General features: G+C 40.1%; 1 long non-coding RNA gene across 1 annotated transcript in view; it reads left to right on the top strand.

The window, feature by feature from the left end:
• Positions 1-19,556, top strand: part of LOC140332536 (uncharacterized) — a 23,006-nt gene extending 3,450 nt beyond the window's left edge. The window contains exons 2-3 of the long non-coding RNA XR_011921158.1: positions 3,520-3,611; positions 19,422-19,556. This is a non-coding gene — a long non-coding RNA (uncharacterized lncRNA). The remainder of the gene's footprint in view (positions 1-3,519; positions 3,612-19,421) is intronic.
• Positions 19,557-20,450: the final 894 nt, after the last annotated feature.

A 20,450-nucleotide genomic window follows, 5' to 3' on the forward strand; every position in this document is an offset into this window, starting at 1 on the left:
ACATATCAGACTTTTACCCCCCGTACACATATCAGACTTTTACCCCCGGTAACATATCATTGTGCTGTAATAAGATTGGGATTTATGTAAAATTATTTTGATGCAATCATGGCGCAGACATTTTTGGTGGAAGTTGTTGTGCAGAGGGCGAGGCTGGCACAGGTGTTCCATGTCCGGGCATCCCTGGTGGCCGGATACGAGCTCTTTAGCGCTCAGCATGGTATAGAAGCCATCTTTATCGTCATTAGATGTTCCGGGCACTTAGGCTGAGCGGAAAACAGATGTTCTTCCTTTCATGCTCCGGAGGTATGGAAGGCATTAGTCACAGCTTTTGATTTTCCTGATTGCTTATTAATAATCTCCACTGCCACCCTTGTTAATGAAATAAAACAGAGCTATCCTAATTTGCGCCCTTTGACCTGATCTCCTTAGCTGGGACCGGGGACGTCAGGCTTGCGCTAAGCGTGCCATGGCAGTGCATAGAAGGAACATTGTAGGTTTTTGATTTTACTTAGATCCCATACAAAGATACATATTACATAAAGAGCATTGAACCTGGGCTCACACCGAGACTCCTATTTTCTGAGACTACAATAATTCCTCCAGAAAGATGCTGACTTGGGTCTGAACTCTGAGTTTGCCCCTCCCCTTCTGATCGCACAGTTTAAGATATTATTTTCTCATTTTTTTTCCGTTTTGCAGAACGCAATGATAAATGAAATCAAACAATATTTATGGAAGAATATCCAAGTCTTGTTCCTCCAAAGCCCGATCTGCAGATTTGTCCCCAGGTGTTTGCCGGCTGACACACAATCTCTGTTCTCTCTAGCAGTTTACATGAACATTCTGAAAACTTTTTAATGAAGTGAACTAAATCAAAGTGACAAGTGTCTATTTTAGTCTGTTAAAGCCAACCGAACGCATTGTCTGCGGCTCCCACCCGCCACATGCCCGGGGCCCGCTCAATTCATAAAAACCAGGAGTGAAACGCGGCTCTCTGAACTCGAGGAATACAAGTGACTTAAATGAACACTCCACTCCAATGCCAAAACTCATATAAAATACTGATAAATAAACTTTTCTTAAACTAAATATCACATTTTCCTCTATCTGAAGATTGTCCTAAAACTGAGAACAACATGACTTTTAGGTTTCATGCAATACTGAGACATTTCGATTTTTGTGTGGACCGCCCCCAAGGAGCCGAAAACCCGGCCCATGAGTGTTTTCCTCCTATTGCAATGCTGTGATTGATCATGTGACTATAGTAGGTGGAGCCTTCTATTTCCTGCAGGTTATGTCCATGTATACACACATAAATACACACACACACACACACACATACACACACTTAACTATATATACACTTAACCTGCAGGAAGTAGAAGGATCTATCTACTATAATCACATGATCAATCACAGCATTGCAATAGGAGGAAAACATTCATGGGCAGGGTATGCGGCTCCTTGGGGGCGGTCTGCAAAAAAAAGAAAAATGTCCCAGTATAGGATGGCACGCAAAGGCCCTGATTTATTAAATCTCTCCAAGTCTAGAGAGGATACAATTTTATCAGTGAACCTGGGTGAGTCAGCAAACCTGGAATGGATTTCTTAAAAGTAATTTGCTATTTGTTAGCAAACCTTTTCCATCCTGGACCAGATCTATTCTAGGTTTGCTGGATCACCCAGGTTCACTGATGAAAGTATATCTTCTCTAGTCTTGAATATTTTTAATTAATCTGGCTCAAAGTGTCATGTTTTCCCAATGTTCACATAGAAGGAAAGGTGTTCTATGGTGATCCTATTTAATGTACAGCGCTGAGTAATATGTTGGAGCTATATAAATCCTGTTTAATAATAATATTAATATAAATAATAATAATAATTGGACAACCATAATTGGACAGTCCCATTAAAAATAATAATTTCTAAAATACTTGAATTTTCTATGTTCTTACCTGTAATTATTTAAGGTTGACATTAGGTATTCTTTAAGGCTGCACTTCTAAATTTGTGTATGCTTTTCTGATAGGCCACAATGCACAATTACATGTCATGTGACGGGACTTTAACCTCTACAAAACAAAAATATCCGATAGACCAGTGAATTTTTGTAAAAATTGGTCACTGACCAAAACATTTGATTGGCAGCTGCAGTAACAGCGACCCCTACAGGAGGTCAATACAATTACTGCTTGAGAAGTAAACCCATAGGACCACATATTACATTTAGATTGACTTTTTAAACACATTTAACAACGTATTACACAATCGTAGCTTCCTCGCTTTTCTTGCATTGAGATTTCCAGTAATGACCGCCGTTGTATAAATACATTTCTCCATATAGTTTATTATCTAAACCCATTACCTAACCGGCTCCACGCAAAATTGCTGCCGTCGGTGGAAACAGACCAAAGAGGGTAATTAGACATTTTCACTTATTTTCTAAGTATTTTTCTCTAGCAAGCGTCTTGCTCGGCAGCTGGCTTTAATTTGGCCCTGATTAGCTTGACCTTCCACCTCTCAAGGAAGTTGTTTAATAGAAGAGAGAAATTCGCTGAATGAGGGCTAAGCATCGTTTTATGGCAATGGAAGGATATCATTGCCTCCAATTTTATATATACAATGTATCCAAGTGCAAGAAAATGAAATGTGCAAGGATCTGGTGGGAAAATGGTGATAATAATATATTTGTTGGGGTATTTTATGTGTTAAATAAAGTAATAAAGAATAAAAGAAGCATTTTAGAGCCCAAGAAAGATTTAAATGTTCAAATGTTAAATATATATATATATAGAAAGGTAACATATTTACATATAATTAACATATAATTTAAATAAATAACATTAATTTATTACATTTACATATATAATTATATGCACAAAAAACAACTACAAAAGCAGTAAAGTGCCAAGATGGAAAGTGTTCAGGTAGTATAAAGGATTGGGGTGCACACTACATTGAAAAAGTAGAATCTTTACATATAAAAATATATATAATAAACATTTAAGGCATTTTCTGCTCTCTTAAATGGGAACTAACTTTGGATTATCTTAGCTTCAGCTATTGCACTTGGTAAAAATATTTTTTTTTCAGTATCTACTTGGGATGAATAAGAAAGTGTTGCTTCTAAGCTATTTAGTTTACAATAGTAACACACGATTTCTGGCTACAGTGGTCTCTCTGCACAGGTCCCCTTGCTATTGGAAGCAATAGTCAGGACTCCTCTGCTGAGATATATCCCCTATAATCAGTAGGAGATAAACTTTTTGGAGAGTTCTAGCTCCGACTTAGCAAGCGGGATGCCGGACCTCTGCAGAGAGACCACTGTTTCTAAACAGAGAGCAAGCGTTCTTCTCTGCAGTGTGGTGACAGTGGACAGCTTTTCTTTGCCTGGTCCTGATTTCAATTGAAAATATATTGTAATGTTTGATAATTCAGCACGTTATACTTTGCCCGGAGCAATCTGTGAATATAATTGGCTGATCTCAGCAATGATTTTTGTTTTATTTTTGGTAGATGACGCACTCTCCTGTGACCCCGGGGCCACGCACCTCGGATGAATTTGATGCGATATGAAAGGTGGACGGCGATCCTCTGGTTTGATAAAGGTATGTGTGTAAGCTTCTTCAGAAATGTTGAATCTCCCCGATTTGTCATTTTTACTTTGACAGCCGTGCTGCAGTGACGCACACTCTGACAATGGGAAATTTCAAAAATGTCTTCTGGAAAATGCGGTTTTCTTTTGTTTCTTCTCAAGAAATCTTTATGAATAACAGATATTGTTATAGCACCGACATAGGCAGTGTCCCTGTACACAGGGGACATTCAGTTTAGGTGATTGAACCCCGTGAGCTGACAATCTAGATGTATGGGAATATTGGGAAATCCATTAGTAAGGAGTGCTGCCAATGCTTTCCATGAATTCAAACTAAAGAAAGTTGAATAGTAATCTAAGTTTTCTGTGTTCAGCTGCAGCCAGAGTTCAGAGATCATAAAGGAGGGTCCCAGGGTTTCAGATTCTGGTATCACCAATCACACTCATTCTTTAAGGACAGGTTTGATCTGATTGGTGGCTGTAGGATTGTGATTTACATATGTGGGTGGAGCTAGGAGCCTGCAGTGGGTGTGTTTGGGAACTGGTTTCCTGCACTGCAATAAGGTGTTCCCAGATTTCCGATGATGCCGAGTTTGGTGAACTCATCACAAAGTTCAGCTTCAGATTATTATGAATAAACACGATTTATATAGCGCCAACATATTACGCAGCGCTGTACATTAAATAGATCCCAAAAACAACACCCTGAACTCCTGATATGGAGCAGAATAGTTTCAAATGTGAGCACAGCAAGCATTAAAGGATTGCAGGGGTGGACATAGGGAGGTGCCATTGCATGGGGCCCCTGTATGCTTCCTATCCAACAGGGGGCCCCTCCACCTGCCCCAAGTCACTTCTGCATGGGTTACATCTGCCACTGAGAGGTAACTGGTTGGTCGAGGTGACACATTTCTGTATCATTCCTTGCAATCTAGGACACACATGATATCACCCAGGATCACCCAGGTTCTCCCATGGGTGCAAATTTGCTGATGACTTCATCAATCACCCAGCACAAGAACAGAAATGCCCTGTTTGCCTGGAGTTCCCCTTTAAGTGGTGCTCTCTCCTATTTCTGCTTCACGGGAGACGCATTTCAATAAGAATAACGGCGAATGCGGATTTCTTTTCCCTCTCGTCTCTTCTGTTCTTTCAAGCTATTGACTTCCAGCCGCCTTTCCTTGCGCTCAGTGATTTGTGTCTTTTTCCGGAGAAGGGACAGTGACAGATGTCACATGCGTTCATCATCAGCCGCGCACGTTTCCTCCCTCCCCCGCCCTACAGCCATCCGCCGCGCTCTGCTACCATCTTGTCGGTTGCCCCGCAGTGAACTGAAGTGACAAGGACTTTGTCCGCGTCGAGTTTTGACATTGCGCGTTCTTCCCATTCCGATGCCAATGTGAGCGGCGGTTCCATCGCTTCTTATCATTGATCCAACACGACTGCAACTCCGCAGCAAGGGGAGCGCAGGAATTTCATGGAAGCTCCAGAATTTATTATTTGGTGTGATAGATATTTAAAATAACATTTTTTATTGATATGGAGTCTGGTTTGTTCTCAGGGAGGGGAATTATAATTTTTATTAATAAACAGGATTTATATAGCGCCAGTATATTAGGTAGCGCTGTACAATAAAAAGGGAATGCATTGTTGTGCATTGTGGTTGCAGTTTGGCTTCCTGCATTGCATTGAATTTTGAGCTGTTGTAGCAACAATTGCAATGCAGCTGCATCTCCCTGCGACTGGAATTTATCCTTATTCAGGCCAATGGCTGCGGCTGGCTCTTCATGGGTGGGGTGAAGCTGCATGTCGCATTCAGTAATCACATCACAAACCATTGCAAGCATGCACAAAATAGTTCCTGCCAGGAATGCAGCAAACCGCCATTGTGTACTGCACATCTGAAGGGTTTATTGCAAGCTTTGCAGCTCTCCCAGCCAATCCCATTTGGCTGTAATGGAGTTTCGGGAACTATTTTTGGCATGCGGTTGCATTGGTTTGCTGCAAGATTCCTAAAGCTGCCAGCTGCTTCCATTAATGCATTGTATAAATGCCAACCAGGCATTTGGCCAAGAGGCCAGCAAAGTCAGAATTCCTGATTTGCCCATTTGTTCCATTGGCTGAAGCCGGGGGGTCGATATAAGAATTGCCCCTGAATGCGTAGGACCCTAGGCAGCGGCCTACGTAGCCTTTGTATAATCCAGCCTGCGATATTCACACGCAGCCAATGTAACCATCTCTGTTTTATGGCTCCCATGTCACTTCCCCAAGGAAATTACAACAGGAAGTTATTATCAAAGGCAATTGCTGGATGTGAGGCACAGATGAAAGAGCGCGGGGGTTAAGTCGTTTGCTGAGTTCTTGTTAGCATTTTTTTTTTTTACGTTTCCTCTGTCACTACAACTTGTTGAAGTTAATTCTTTCCAGGCCGGTGAGATACAAAGCTGCGCTTCCCAGTCCGGCTTAGCAGAAGGGGTCTGCGGAGTGCTTTCTTACTAATTGCCTCGTGTTCCTTCATTAAAGAGCCCCCCCAATCTGCACGGGAGCAACGCCCACACATATGCTGCAAACATGACATATGTCTGTGTAGAATGAGACCTGCAATCCACGCAGCCAAACCATTGGGGCACATTGATGTATAATGGGGATCAGTGCTGTGAGCATATTACCCCAAATTGTGGGGATCAGACACCAGCGATCCCCATCTTACCATCTAATCACCCTTTAAAGGGATCGCACATTCTGAATGGAGGATGGGCAACACAGCCAAACACATGCGCTGGGGAAAAATAGTGCAGATCTGATGTGCATTCATTTTACATAGGCTGCCCCAAAGCAAGGTGCAATAATGACCCCGGGGTAATGCAAAGTAAATTATTGAAGCTTTTCCCAACCAGGGCTCCTCTGACGGTGGCTGGTTCACCTCCTATTGCATGGGCACCCATTTAAGACACTTTTTTCCCTATTGCAGTTTTAGCAGTAGTTCCCCAGAACCATCAAATTATTTAGGGTTGTGAATTATTATTAATATTATTATTAAACAGGATTTATATAGCGCCAACATATTAAGCAGCGCTGTACATTAAATAGGGGTTGCAAATGACAGACAGATACAGACAGTGACACAGGAGGAGGAGAGGACCCTGCCCCGAAGAGCTTACAATCTAGGAGGTGGGGAAGTATCACACAATAGGGAAGTAGTGATGGTTTAGGAGACAGAAGAAGACGGGTAGGTGAGGTGGAAGCGTTGAGTTTTGGGTCCTCTTTTAGATGAGCAGAAAGTAGGAGCAAGCTGAATAGGACGAGGGAGCCATTTCAGAGAGTCGGGGCAGCTCTAGAAAAGTCTTGGAGCCGTGTGTGTGAAGAGGTTATGAGTGAGGAAGTCATTAGTAAATTATTGGAGGAGCGGCTGGGGAGAAGTAGGGGAAGAAGTGACTGAAGCTTTGGAATTCCACCCCAAAAACAGAAATGGATATTCTGAAAATGACGTCACGCGGTTAGATCATTCCATACATATCATGACACGTGAACACGGCTATTACATACATGATCCTGCAATCAGTAATTGTTGTATCTGTTACCCCGATATTGGATCTGAGATCGGAAAAGCCGCTGACCATTGTTTGCTCATTGCTGAAAGTTCTTGTGCGTCAGCTGATCAATAGCCGGGTTTAGGTGTCGGCGACATTTGCCGTATTTATAACACAGCCAATGTCATTGAGCCAATGAGAGCCCAGCGGCTATACGGTGCCACCACCTGACCGCGCGTTAAGGTTCTCTGTATTGATGGCTATTGGTAAAAGAAAGAATGGACTGATAGGAAAATCCTGGCCATGCAGATATCTAGAATAATGTAATAACGATCGGGATCAGGATGCGCGTTCGCGGTCACATGACGCTTGCTGTCACCTGATGCCGAGTCAGTTTACGGAGCAGAATCACCCCCCAGGTAATGCAAACAGCCAGCCGGCGAGGGACGGGTTGTGTTTGTGGTTCCCAAGTGAGATTGCTGTTTGTTCAGTGTCTTCCCCCAAGTCACAAGTCTATAACCGAGTCGTGCGGCAAATAATGGATTGCTTGTCGGAGGCCCTCTGTGTCCCAAATGTCACCTCGGGTGACCCCCGGGATCGGGGCGGCGTGACACCGACTATGTGTTTTGTCTAATAGGAGAAGATACAGAACAGACGAAAAAAGACAAAAAGAGTAGAACTGAAATATACAGGGAGATCTGATTATTCAACGTTTTCTCCCCCAGATTGTGAATGGACAGTGAAAAGAGAAGCAGCAGATATGCTTATCACTGTTTATCACTCTTTATAAGTATGAAACGGATTGATCCACGTATAGAAACGGATTGATCTATTTTATATATATGTAAATACAGGATTTATATCCTCCGTTTAGCTCGTCACCTCTCATTGCCCCTGGACATACAGCAAAGTGGCACTTTTCCTTACGCCTCTGTCACTGAATACTGAATAGAGCTAAAACAACACAATTATATGTAATCCGATCGTAGCGGAGCCCTTCTTGGGTGACCTTGTCACTTGGCTTGTCATGATTGTGAATGGGGCGCCTTGCGCTCTACAATAGGCTGGGACTGCATTGTGCGTGACTGCCCCCCGATGGTCACCAGGAGTAGGGGGATTCGTGCACTGAGGATGGGTTTCTGATTTTATTATTATTATTATTATTATTATTATTATTAATAAACAGGATTTATATAGCACCAACATATCACACAGCGCTGTACATAAATAGGAACTTGGATCAAATGTTCCCTATTCTATCATTTCCAGCTTTTATTTTATCAGCTGTCCAGAAATGTTTCCTGCAATATAAGTGATGTTTAATGTAATGTAAGCTGTACATCAGAAGTCACACATGGATGCAGCTCTGTATTCCCTAATATGAATGCATTGAGGTCAGAATCATGCTGATTGTAGGAGAAAGCAGAATGAGAATGATAAGCTCGTCATACAGCTGCTTCTTCTTTTACTGTCCAGTTGCAGCTTGAAGATGGGGCAAGATCTGTAGGTGTCTGTGAGCTGCAGTAAAAAAATCACGTCACCTGTCCTGCTAAATAGGACTTTGCTTTACATACAGAAGAAGAAATATTTTAGTGCATATCAGATTCACTGCTTTTTACACTGGCCCTGACTTATGAAAGCCCTCCAAGGCTGGAGAGAATACACTTTCATCAGTGAACCTGAGTAATCCAGCAAACCTGGAATGGATCTGGTCCAGGATTCCAAAGGTTTGCTAGTAAAAAGCAAATGATTTTTTAAAAATCAATTCCATGTTTTCTGGATCACCCAGCTTCACTGATGAAAGTGTATTCACTCCGCCCTCGGAGAGCTTTCATAAATCAGGCCCAGTCTGAGTTCTACAGATTTAGATACCTATACTAGCTCACATTAATATACATTAAGGGCTCTATTTATAAAACAGTGAATCTGACATTCCTTCAAACATTCCCTGGTGGGAATCAATTACTGCCATTGCAACACATGGACCTGGAATATTCCCACGAGGGAATAGAGCCCTAAATATCCATTTATTATACTAATATATTGGGAATTGCCTTTTTTTCAACCTATTTTTTTTTTAGACTTTAGTTTAAATGAAGATATTTCTATAATAATTTGTCTGTCATTTATTTTTCAAAAATAATCAGATACAAATAACAAGAGGGATGAGGGCCCCGTGGGGCCAAAAAATTGCAATGGGCATTTATAGGCATATTATATATTCGCAAAGAACACCGGGCTCCGCCTATGCCCTTTTATGGCAAACTATTAGCATGTGATATGGGCGTGACACATATCAAGGAGGCGGGGCTTAAGCTTCTTAGCTTCTTGGTGACTTTTTTAGGGGAACTTAATAAAAAATCTAGGTTTGTGAAAAAATAATAAAATTATTAAACATTTTTAAAAAAATACTCTGCAAAAGAAACCTTATATATATATATATATATATGTATCAATATAATTTATTATTGATACATGTGCATAATAAGGTTTCTTTTGCAGTATTTTTAAAAAAATGTTTAATAATTTTCTTATTTTATCACAAACCTAGATTTGATGAAGTTCCCCTAAAAAAGTATATCTATCTATATATATATATATATATATATATATATATATATATATATATAATATATATATATATATATATATATATATATATATATATATATATATCAATAATAATAATAAATTACATAAATATATATAAATATATTGCTGCATTTTCAGTGTTTTTTTCAGTAGAAATCATCCGTGAAAACGCCTCATTCATAAACTTATTAAAAGTGATTTTTGGAGGACATTTGTAAAGTATTTTGGCAAGCGTCCAATATTCCTGAATTTTCAGGACCTCAAATTTAATTTTTGGTATTAAAAATAAAAGTGCCGACTTCAGAGAATTGTAGAACTTAGGTGAGGGCGTTCAGTTATTCTAACCATCCCAGGTGTACATACTTGTACCCCCCATCCCAGGGATCTACATGAATAAAACTTTTTTTTTAATGATTTGGTTAAAAAATTATTCATTTCTATAAAAAAAACTGGAAAAAAAATCTCTTTTTTTTTAATCTAATTTTTGATCCAGTAAAATATTAGTATGTGGAGTCTAATCAAACGTGTTCAGATTGGATGTATTGGTAAATAATAAATAGTGTACAAGTGGTATAGTGTGTGAAAGGTTTATCCAGGTGGAATTCCGCTCATTCTTTATCCAGAGAACAACTCGGAAAGGCAGACTCTCATACACATGTGTGCAATGTCAATCATTTGGAGTTCAGATTGTATTAGTGAGTTCAGCAAAATATTGTCATTGGATCTCCATGTTCCCCTGGTGATAAATGCAAAATGATTTCTAGCCCTTCCTGCAACACAATTAATAAACTACTTATATAAGTGTAATAACCCTTCTCTATCCAAAAGTTTAATCATAAACAGTGTGCACATTGGGGTGCATTAGTTCTATCTGCTTGTTACATCTGCAGGATCGCCTGTAGTTTGCAGAACTAGATGGCCAATGAGCCTAATAGCGAGTACACCAAATTTCTATCAATCATTCTGACCCAATTGTTTTAAATGAGCACGGTTCTGTTCTATGAAAAGGGAAATGGGGAGGAGGAGCAGGAGGCACCCCGCTGCATCCTCCCCATTGGAGCTTTGAGCAGTTGTTCCTAGGAGGTCATTTGGGGGATCATGGTGCATATATTGATTTTTGCCCAACTTTTAGGTTTATTCTAAATATAATATATTCAGCTCTTTCCTCCATACAATGGCATGGAGCATACTCTTGGATGGACTCGGTACACCCCAGGTCCCTATGTAGCTGTACACTGTATATTTATAATATATATGATATATATAATATAATATATACACTGTACATTTATAATAATAGTGATTGCTTGCAGTGCAAAGGCTACAATGACGGGTCATAGAGGGCACTTCGACTAGATCTGGGGGTATGAATAGGCTGACTTTAAAAAATTAGCTCAACACAGAACCAGAGCCGGAGGGCGAGAAGGCAAATTAGTATGAAATGTACCCCGGGGGACGGAGGAGATGCAGCAAGAGGCTCTAGTTTTCTGAATTTTAAAGTTTTAAAGAGATTCCCGAGTTTATCCAAAACCAAATAAAATGGCGGCATGGGAATGGTAAAACCCTGGCACTGCGGTGTGCCGGCAGTACATTGGCCAATATATACTGTACATCCGATCCCTTTTCACATTCCCCATTTATTCTCCTAATAAGTCACATGACTCGTCAGACTCCCACCCCAGGGCAGATTGTCAATTTTCAGAGGACTCTTCTTAAGATCAAACAGGTCATAAATCTTCTGGTAACCCAAATGATGTCTGACGGTAGCACTGAGCGTCTGTGTCCCTCATAATAATAAATTATTTTATTACTAAAAATGTGTATTTATATAGCGCTGATACACATCGCTTTGATGGCAAAGGCAATCAATTGAAGCTAATCTCTGGGCACAAAGACTTCCAATAAATTTGTCTCAAATGCCACAGGGAATAGAAATGTGCACCAAAACCAGCAATGCAAACCCTGATTATCTGTGTAGATGAAGCAGCGGCATCATTTCTGTGCTATACACAGAATGTGCAGAGAGCGGAGCTGTGGGAGGGGTCTATCAGCCCCGCCTACTGCAGGCTGCCTGATGACAAATGCAGGAGGGGGCGGATACAAGACCAGTCACCGTGCCCTGGTAAGGAGAGCATGAGTGGCCGGTCTTTATTACCGGAAGCTCCTGCACAAACTTTCACAATGGATTACTGCACAAATCTGAAAAAAAAAATTCTGGGACAAGATTTGTGAAGAAATTTTTCATCAAAGACAGCGAAAAAAATAATAATTTAAAGTACTCACCAACCATTCCAATTCAACCAAATGGGAGCGATTGGGAACCACACTGCATGCGGTTGCATTTGGGGTGTGGTGGAGTTGCGTCATGACTTTTTGCGTTTTCTCCTCTCAACGCATTGACTATGGTGAGGTTTGGCATAGCAGCATTTTGCATAACCTTGCACTTCATGCCAAAAAGAGGTCTGAGACTTCATTCACTGAAGCTGTAATAATTCATTCTGATCCTGCACACTGATAGGCTCTGCCTAGAGTTTGCCTTGGCAGAAGAGCTTACAATGTTTTGGCCACCCATGGCCCCCAGAGCCTTGCTTGCAATAGGAAATTTAATGTAAGACCACACTAACCATTGCAGGTTGCATGATCCAAGCCAAAGGCAGAACCATTCCAGTTCATTTGATATTACCCCGAGAATATTCTGGAGATCTCTTCTATAACACCAGACCCCAATATCATTCCACCTTACGGATGGTTTTTGTACAGAATGGACTCCTCAGGCTCAACCTATCGGAAAATTAACATTCTTGCCCTAAATACCACTGCCGGAGCTGCTGATCTAATGAGCAGCTAATAATTGGCTTTCCCGGGGAAGAAAGCATTTTTAAGCCTCTTTTATTTGCATTCAGATGTCCCAACAAAACAAATTAGCTTGGAAGTGAAAGGAGTTTTTCGGGTGACATTTGTAAAGCTCATTGTTTTTTCCCCGAGTCTGACAATCCCAAACTTTGCCAGGGAAGTGGACCGTGCCGTAATCCAAAGTGTATTATATTCCCGGGCTGAGCGATGGAGCCTCTCGTTTTAATGAGCTCTATGCAGATTTCTGGGGCTTTTAAAGAGGCGATTAAATCCCCATTATATTTAAATTCTCACATTTTACCAATGGCGCCTTTGACCCTCGGAAATAATCGATGCATTCGCGGTGAAAGAAGAGACGTCTTATTAAGGGATCTCGGTGGTGCACAATGCCAAATGGTGATAATGTAATGACCGGGACACATGGGATTTCCTGCCATAGGGTGTTAGCAATAAAAACATAACTTCTCATGTTTGGTCTATTAAAAAGAACAAAATAAATTGATCAACCAGAACCAGAAGTAAGGCCACCCAGCCATGACACGGGCATATTCTCAATGGTGTTTGGTGTGGAAGGGTTAGAACAAGAAGAGAAGAAAATCTCAGTTATAGGGACACAGTCTTAATAAATAAGGACCAAAGTTCTCGCCAAAACTAAACAATCACAAAAGTTGGGATTTAAAGCAACAAAAAGTCTGATGGTGACTCCAATCTTTGTTCTCTTGCAAACCTTCACCAAACTTTGTACCATCTGACTTGCCTCCATCCTTGGTGCCACCCACCACCCGTTCCATGGCCGACATGTCCTTCCAAGGCTGTAGTGGCTGACGGAACCACAACTTGCAGTGGCAGGCCCCAAGATTCTTATACACCAAGAAGGGTCAGATGTTGAAGAATCTTCAGCTGGGGTAGCCCTGCAAAAGGGCCAAAATTGGAGTCACCACCAATCAGGTCATTCCTATTTGAGTTACCTTAAAGGATGGCACAGTGGCTCAACGGGTAGCATTCTTCCTCCTGCAGCACCTGGGTCAAGTTACTACATGGCATTTATTTGATCTTCCTTTGGGCACCTATGTGCCTTACCCCAAAAACATACCGGTAGGTAAATTGACTTCCAATCTGTGCCCTGCAAAATGGCCAAGATTGGCATCACCACCAAGCAGGTCAAACCAGAATGGGGTTTGGGGCTGTAATATTGGAATATGTATATAGATGCGGCATTTTTTTGTGACCCACTCTGATGGACAGTTAGTGCTGTGACTATGGAATTTGTACAACGCTATGTAATATGTCAGCGCTATAAAAACACACAAAGTGTCTTTTCTCTTTTGTTAATCACACTTAAACAAATCATGATTTCCAGCAGTGTGCGCTACAGTGGTATTTGGATGAATTGTCACCCATCATGGCTTTTGTTCTGGCCCTTGCCAGGACCTCTTGTGGAGCTTTGCCCGGAGCAATTCCCAGTGGGCCAAGCAAGTGATATTTCTTTCTTTCAAAGAGCTCTAAACATTGCGCCTCACATCAAACATTGGGACGGACGAGAGCCTGCTCCACATTTGTCCTCAACATTTGAATTGTGCTCGGAGCAAAATGGACACGTTTTATTTTTTTCCAGCGGAAAAGAGCAGCTCAGCAATTTATGATGTGCCGTTAATAAATGTGTCGCAGTGGAATCCAAAAACCTGAGATTGAAATGTCATGTATGTCACAGCGCCGCGTTGGCTTCTTGTTATTTGTGTTCCATGGTCTAAACAAAAACGATTCGCAATTAATATCAGATGGAATTTTAGAGTTGTCCTTTATTTATGACTCTATTTATTCTTTATTATTTCATATATAAGGCCATAAATGGCTGCGTTTGATCGGTGGCGATGATGACTGTATGAAATAAATGGTCCAGCTTTATTTTAATTAAATACTGTGCAGGTTATGACGAGCACTGGGGACGGGCGCAGTGACAATTTATTTCCGTTGCATATTTTCCAACCAAAAACTCCATTAGGTGGATCCTGGACAGGTCAGCTTTTATTTTCCCCAATGATAGGTCCTCTTTTTGTGTCTGGGTATAAAACTTCATCATGACCAGCTCCCAGGGAGAAAGCCGCATGGTGCCCTTATTCTCTCAGCAGGCAGCGATGGACGAGAAGTCTCATTGTTAATTGCCACCCCATAGAGATCTGTGCTTGCTGTGGTGTGATGGAGAATTGGATCGGCAGCTCTGGTGCCGACTGGGACAATAGAGCTCCGGGGCCCCGTCGTGGTCTAATTCAAGCAACAGGGCACCTCACCGTGACTTGTAATCCCATAAAGATCAATACCCATACAGCTCTGATTGCCTATTAGATATTGGCTCCTTTTTCTTTTCACTATGAGGACAACCAGCACTTAAGTCAGGCTATTATACCAGCGGGGCTTCCCTCCTGCACTGCAGGGGGTAAATACTCATTTTTACCCAATTTTTCTAATTTCATCCTGATATACAAGCTCGCCTTTTCACTCCAGGTTGTAACAATGCAAGATTTTATCCAGGCCAAGATACCATCTACTTGGAGTTTGTATGTCCTCCTATGTGCGGGTTCTTATGAGCATCCCAGTTTCTTCCAAATAAATGTTGGTAGGTAAGTTGTCTTCCCCTAAAATTTGGCATATGACTATGGTATGGACATGAGATTGTGAACCCATCTAATGGACAGTTAGTGCCTATTGGCCCCGCATTTTTCATATGAGATCAGAATGTGGATAAGAACCTCAAGACCCATCGGACTGGTTGCTCATCGCCCGAATCTGCAGGATATAATACCAATGCATACGCATGGGGGTCCATTCATTATAATGGCAATGAATCGGCATTAGCTGGGCATGCGTGGTACAGAGAACTTTCTAATTATTATTATTAAACAGGATTTATATAGCGCCAACATATTACGCAGCGCTGTACATTAAATAGGGATTGCAAATACCAGACGAATACAGACAGTGACACAGGAAGTGAGGACTCTGCCCCGAAGAGCTTACAATCTAGGATGAAGATTGTGAACAGAAAAATACATTTTAATTACAATAATTTCAAGTTTTTGTTTTGTAGTTGGACCATTCCTGACGTCCCCGGCTATCATTCTTCTTTAATATTCCTTACATTTAGCTCGACTTGGGAGACCCTGACACCAAGACTAATATTTGAAGACAAAGATTGCATTACAGTTAATTAAAGGAAACTTTACAAAAATAACCCAAAGTAAAAAGACAGACGCTTGTCACCTTTATGAATTTACAATGGGCGAGCATTGATTTATTTTTACGGAGTATATATTAGGAAAAGTTTGGTTTGCGTGTACAACATAAACTAACAATCGTCCTGCTTTGCCTCCGCATCGTCTCTTTCCCTCCGCTGGCTCCATGTCAACTTCTGAAATGAAAGTAACGATCACAGAAATTTAGCTGTTTACCGATTTTTTGTTTGAAACCTATTTATTGTCCGCAGTCGCTCAGCCGGTCAGCGATGGGAGATTTCTAAACATTTGCTTAATGTATCAACACGGGGCAAACAGGACCCTCCGAATTTGTATACAACATTAACAAATGCATCAACGTTCCTGCAGAGGGTTCTGAGAGGTTAATGTATCTTTGCAGCTCCCAATAACAAATAAAGCTTTGTTCTCTGTAATTAGCATTGGCTGGGTAATATGGCCCGGGCTATTAAAGCTCCAGATAAAATTTAAGCAGGGACAGGTTCTGCATTTTAAAGCCAAAGCTTTCTGGTAAGGACAAATCTCTCTAATAAAACCCGGCAGGGTTTACATCTTATCCCTGCTCCATCCAACACTAACAAACAAAGCAGTAGGAATATATGAGTTATATGTGATGTTCTAATTTCATTTCAGGACACCTAAAAATAGGGGAAATTTACATTAAAAATGATAGTATGGGTAGGCAAAGGAGCCTGCTGTGCAGCCTGTCCTAACTACTCCCAAAAAGACTTCCATATTTGTGTAACTGTTTTAATAAAGAAATGTGCCCATTAGCCACTAGAGGGAGCTCTAACTTTTAATTGGCTTTATTAACCTCCTTCCTTAACAGCTGTAATAATATGAGTTGCACAGGGTTGGTTATCAGTACAAAGTGTCCCTAATGGAGATTTTACCCTACATTGCTAGGATGGAAACCAGGGTAGTCTCCATAGAAGAATACCATAGATTAGCCATTCTCAAAGGGTGCAAGGGTACCTACAAATGTTCTAGAGCAGGGGTGTCAAACTCAAATACACAGAGGGCCAAAATTAAAAACTTAGACCAAGTTGGGGGCCAAAGTTGAAATTTATTGAAAAAGATTGAGGAAGTTTACTACTTCATCCATAACTAAGAAAAACAAACCCCTCTACAGACACCTTAGGGTTGAAAAGACTAATTTCTATCTATCTATGCAGGCTGTGTGTTGTTCATCCTCTCACATCACATGTTGGTCTGACACTAAATGTTACACCATGCAGTCTCTAATGGATTGAAACAAACACAATGCCCCTGGTAGTCAGGCACCATGTGATCATTGCCTAGGCTTTGTGTCACATGATATGTGTACAGGAATAATGTATTACATGTATTAGAAATGATAATGTGAGGTGGTAAAGGCGGGCGGGCAAGATGTAATTCATTTTCGGAATTCTTTAGGGGGGTCAAAAAAGGACATTGAGGGCCAGATCTGGCCCGCGGGCCAGAATTTGACGCCCCTGTTCTAGAGGTTCCTTGAGCCGTGGCAGATTGACTGCTTATTTGATTATGCCGGTGTATTTCTGGGTCTCAAAGCCATTGTTTTTAATTCTGGCCACCGCAGGGTGCATTCTCTATACTGACTCCCAAATTTTAGCAGGGGTTGCCTGGGACATTAAGGGTTCCGCTGGATCAGGGTTACTCCAGATGTTGCTCGGGGTCCTTGAGCACTGAGCCTTTTGTGCCCCTCAGGTCTGTGTAGGTGACAGCAATGATCTACCCCCCTGAAGGGTAAAATGCTTGAGAAACTTTGTTATGGATTATCATTTAAATAAGAGCTCTGGGTTCTCTGCCATCCAAGATGTCTACACGAGATTGACTTTTACTGGTACATAACCTACATTAGTGGACAAATAAATCTTATGGGAAGAAAAGAACAATCTGGCGACAGGTTCTCTTTACCAACGTAGTTATCGGCTGACATCTGGCACTAAATCTACATTTAGGGGACTTTTTTAGCTCCCGCAGAGTGACGGACCCTTTAATTCGTTCTGCGATGACTTGGTTTGGACGTCCATTATCTCTCCTCGCTCAGATCAAAAAAACAAATAAAGTGTTTTAAGTGAGGTCTCCTTGTGTGGTCTGCTTGTAAACATATAAACATGGTTTTCCATTGCGCCAGCAATTCGCCTTGTTTAGACCCTTAAAGACATAATGACAGGATTGTGTGCCATGCGTGGGCAACGGGAACGCAACATGTGTTTAACCCCGTCACCCGTGGAATACCGGGCCTGAACCTGCTGTGTCCGTTATTATTATTAAACAGGATTTATATAGCGCCAACATATTATGTAGCGCTGTACAATAAATAGGGCTTGCAAATGACAGACTAATACAGACAGTGATACAGGAGGAGAAGACCCTGCCCCGAAGAGCTTACAATCTAGGTCTGTTCTATCTATATCAATTACAATCGCTGCCCACTCTTTTGTTGTCTCTTGAGATCAAGTAGAGCTCTGTAGTTACCTGCACACAGATATAACGCAAGCATGAAACATTGAGGACTGCCATCAACTAGAGATTCAAAAAAAATTCCATTGTTCTGTTTATCCAAAGTACAATGATTCACTCTCTTCTTTCTCCTAATCCAGGGGTGGCAAACTCTGGCCCAGGGGCCAAATCTGGCCCCCAACATCCTTTCTTTTGGCCCCCAAAGGAATCCCAAATATGAACTGCAGCTGGCATTAAAATAGCGCCGCTACTACAATTCCCGGCATCACTCGCGTCTATAGAGCAGCGGGCTCTCTGCCTATGTGTGGCCCCGCATTGGACTGGTTTATAGACTCAATTTACAGCACTCCCCCTCAGCTTTTCCTTGCTACTCCAAGCCATGGACTTGATTGGTTGGATTTTCATAGAAGATAAATATTATTTTTGTTAGCAAAAAGGTTACCATTGAAATATAACTCAGAAGGCTACAAATAGAGAAGGAGGCATAATGTTTTCCTCAATAAAATTAAAAAACATTTTTTTATACTTCTTTTTCTATTATAGGCTTTTTCCAGATTGAATGTGAAGCAAAACCTCTTTGTTTCCATATGAAAAGGTTTTATATCTAATGAGAAGGAAAAATTTACTCAATTTTTTAAATATATTTCAAGGTTGGCCCTCTGTGTATATAAAAAAAAAAAGTTTTTTATTTTGGCCCTCTGTGTATTTGAGTTTGACCCCCCCGTCCTAATCTAATTCATTTATTTCTTCCTCTTTCCCTTCATTTTCTTTGATATTTGTTTTCTTTCTTTTTCTTTTCACTGTACCCTGTAAAAATTCTGTTTTGTTTGTTTTCTTTTAAGTGCAACGCCCTTTTTTTAACCCCCCCAGTGTTCTAATTCCGTCCAAATTTCCATGCAAAAAGCGTTACATTTTTTTGCTTGGAAATTTCTTTTACATAGTAGGCTATAATTCCTAGGAATAACTCACCGAAACATGTCCAATATTTAATAAATTTATTAATAAACTTTAAATAAAAAAGACAAAAATCTGTTAAAAAAAATACAGAAACATGTAATATAACTGTACAGTAGCATATATAATATATATATAATATAATTATATGAAGATTTGTTTGTGTTGGACTCAATACAGATATTTTGTATTTTGCCGATCCCGCGCCTGGGTCAGGTGACGTAGAATGAAGAACCCGGAAGAAGATGACGGAAGAAGCGACCACCCACGGCCCGATGCAAGACTCCCCTGAATGGATCAGACTGCCCAGTGGGATGAAAGGTAAGTGTGTTTTTCTTTAAGACACTTTTCAGTTTAGTTTAGTTACTCTTTATTTTTATTTATTAATATTATTATTATTATTTATTATTATTAGTTATTTATTATTTTTATTTATTAATATTATTATTATTATTTATTATTATTAGTTATTTATTATTTTTATTTATTAATATTATTATTATTATTTATTATTATTAGTTATTTATTATTTTTATTTATTAATATTATTATTATTATTTATTATTATTAGTTATTTATTATTTTTATTTTTTTACTTATGTTATAAAACAAATAGTTTAAGAAACAATAAGAAGTTATCGGTATAATGAAAATGTAACCGGTGCAAAATAAAGACAGAAAAAAAAAACAAATGAAAGTAAATACAAAAAGTTGAGAAATAATGAACATTTGATTCCATTTTACAAGAGGAATTTAGAAAGTTTGGCTATCAAAAAATTATTTTAAGTTTCATTTAAAGGGAAAAGCTAAATGCTACTCAATTTTGGGTTGTTTAAATGAAAACTTTGAATCGACTGAACATCATAAAGAAAGTGCTTTTCTATTGATCATTTTTATATCTGAGCACAAATAATCATTAATTGATCAGACAATGTTGTTTTTTATTAGGTTTATTCTTGTATTGACATTGAAAACATTATTGATATTCAGCTGATCACAATATGATCATTTAACAATAAATTATATTTGTCTTCACTTTCGGTTAGCTGGTAATGTAGATCAATTATGGAACATATAGGAATATTTATAGTTGATCACCAAGGGCCACTTTGTATGGCAGATTTTATATAGCGATCAAATATAAAATCACTTTGTATACCAAGGATAGGAAAAAGTTGATGAAGGTTCTAAAATCTTATTCAGACACAT

This window comes from Pyxicephalus adspersus, chromosome 6, assembly GCF_032062135.1.
Source record: "Pyxicephalus adspersus chromosome 6, UCB_Pads_2.0, whole genome shotgun sequence".
Taxonomy (NCBI): Eukaryota; Metazoa; Chordata; class Amphibia; order Anura; family Pyxicephalidae; genus Pyxicephalus; species Pyxicephalus adspersus.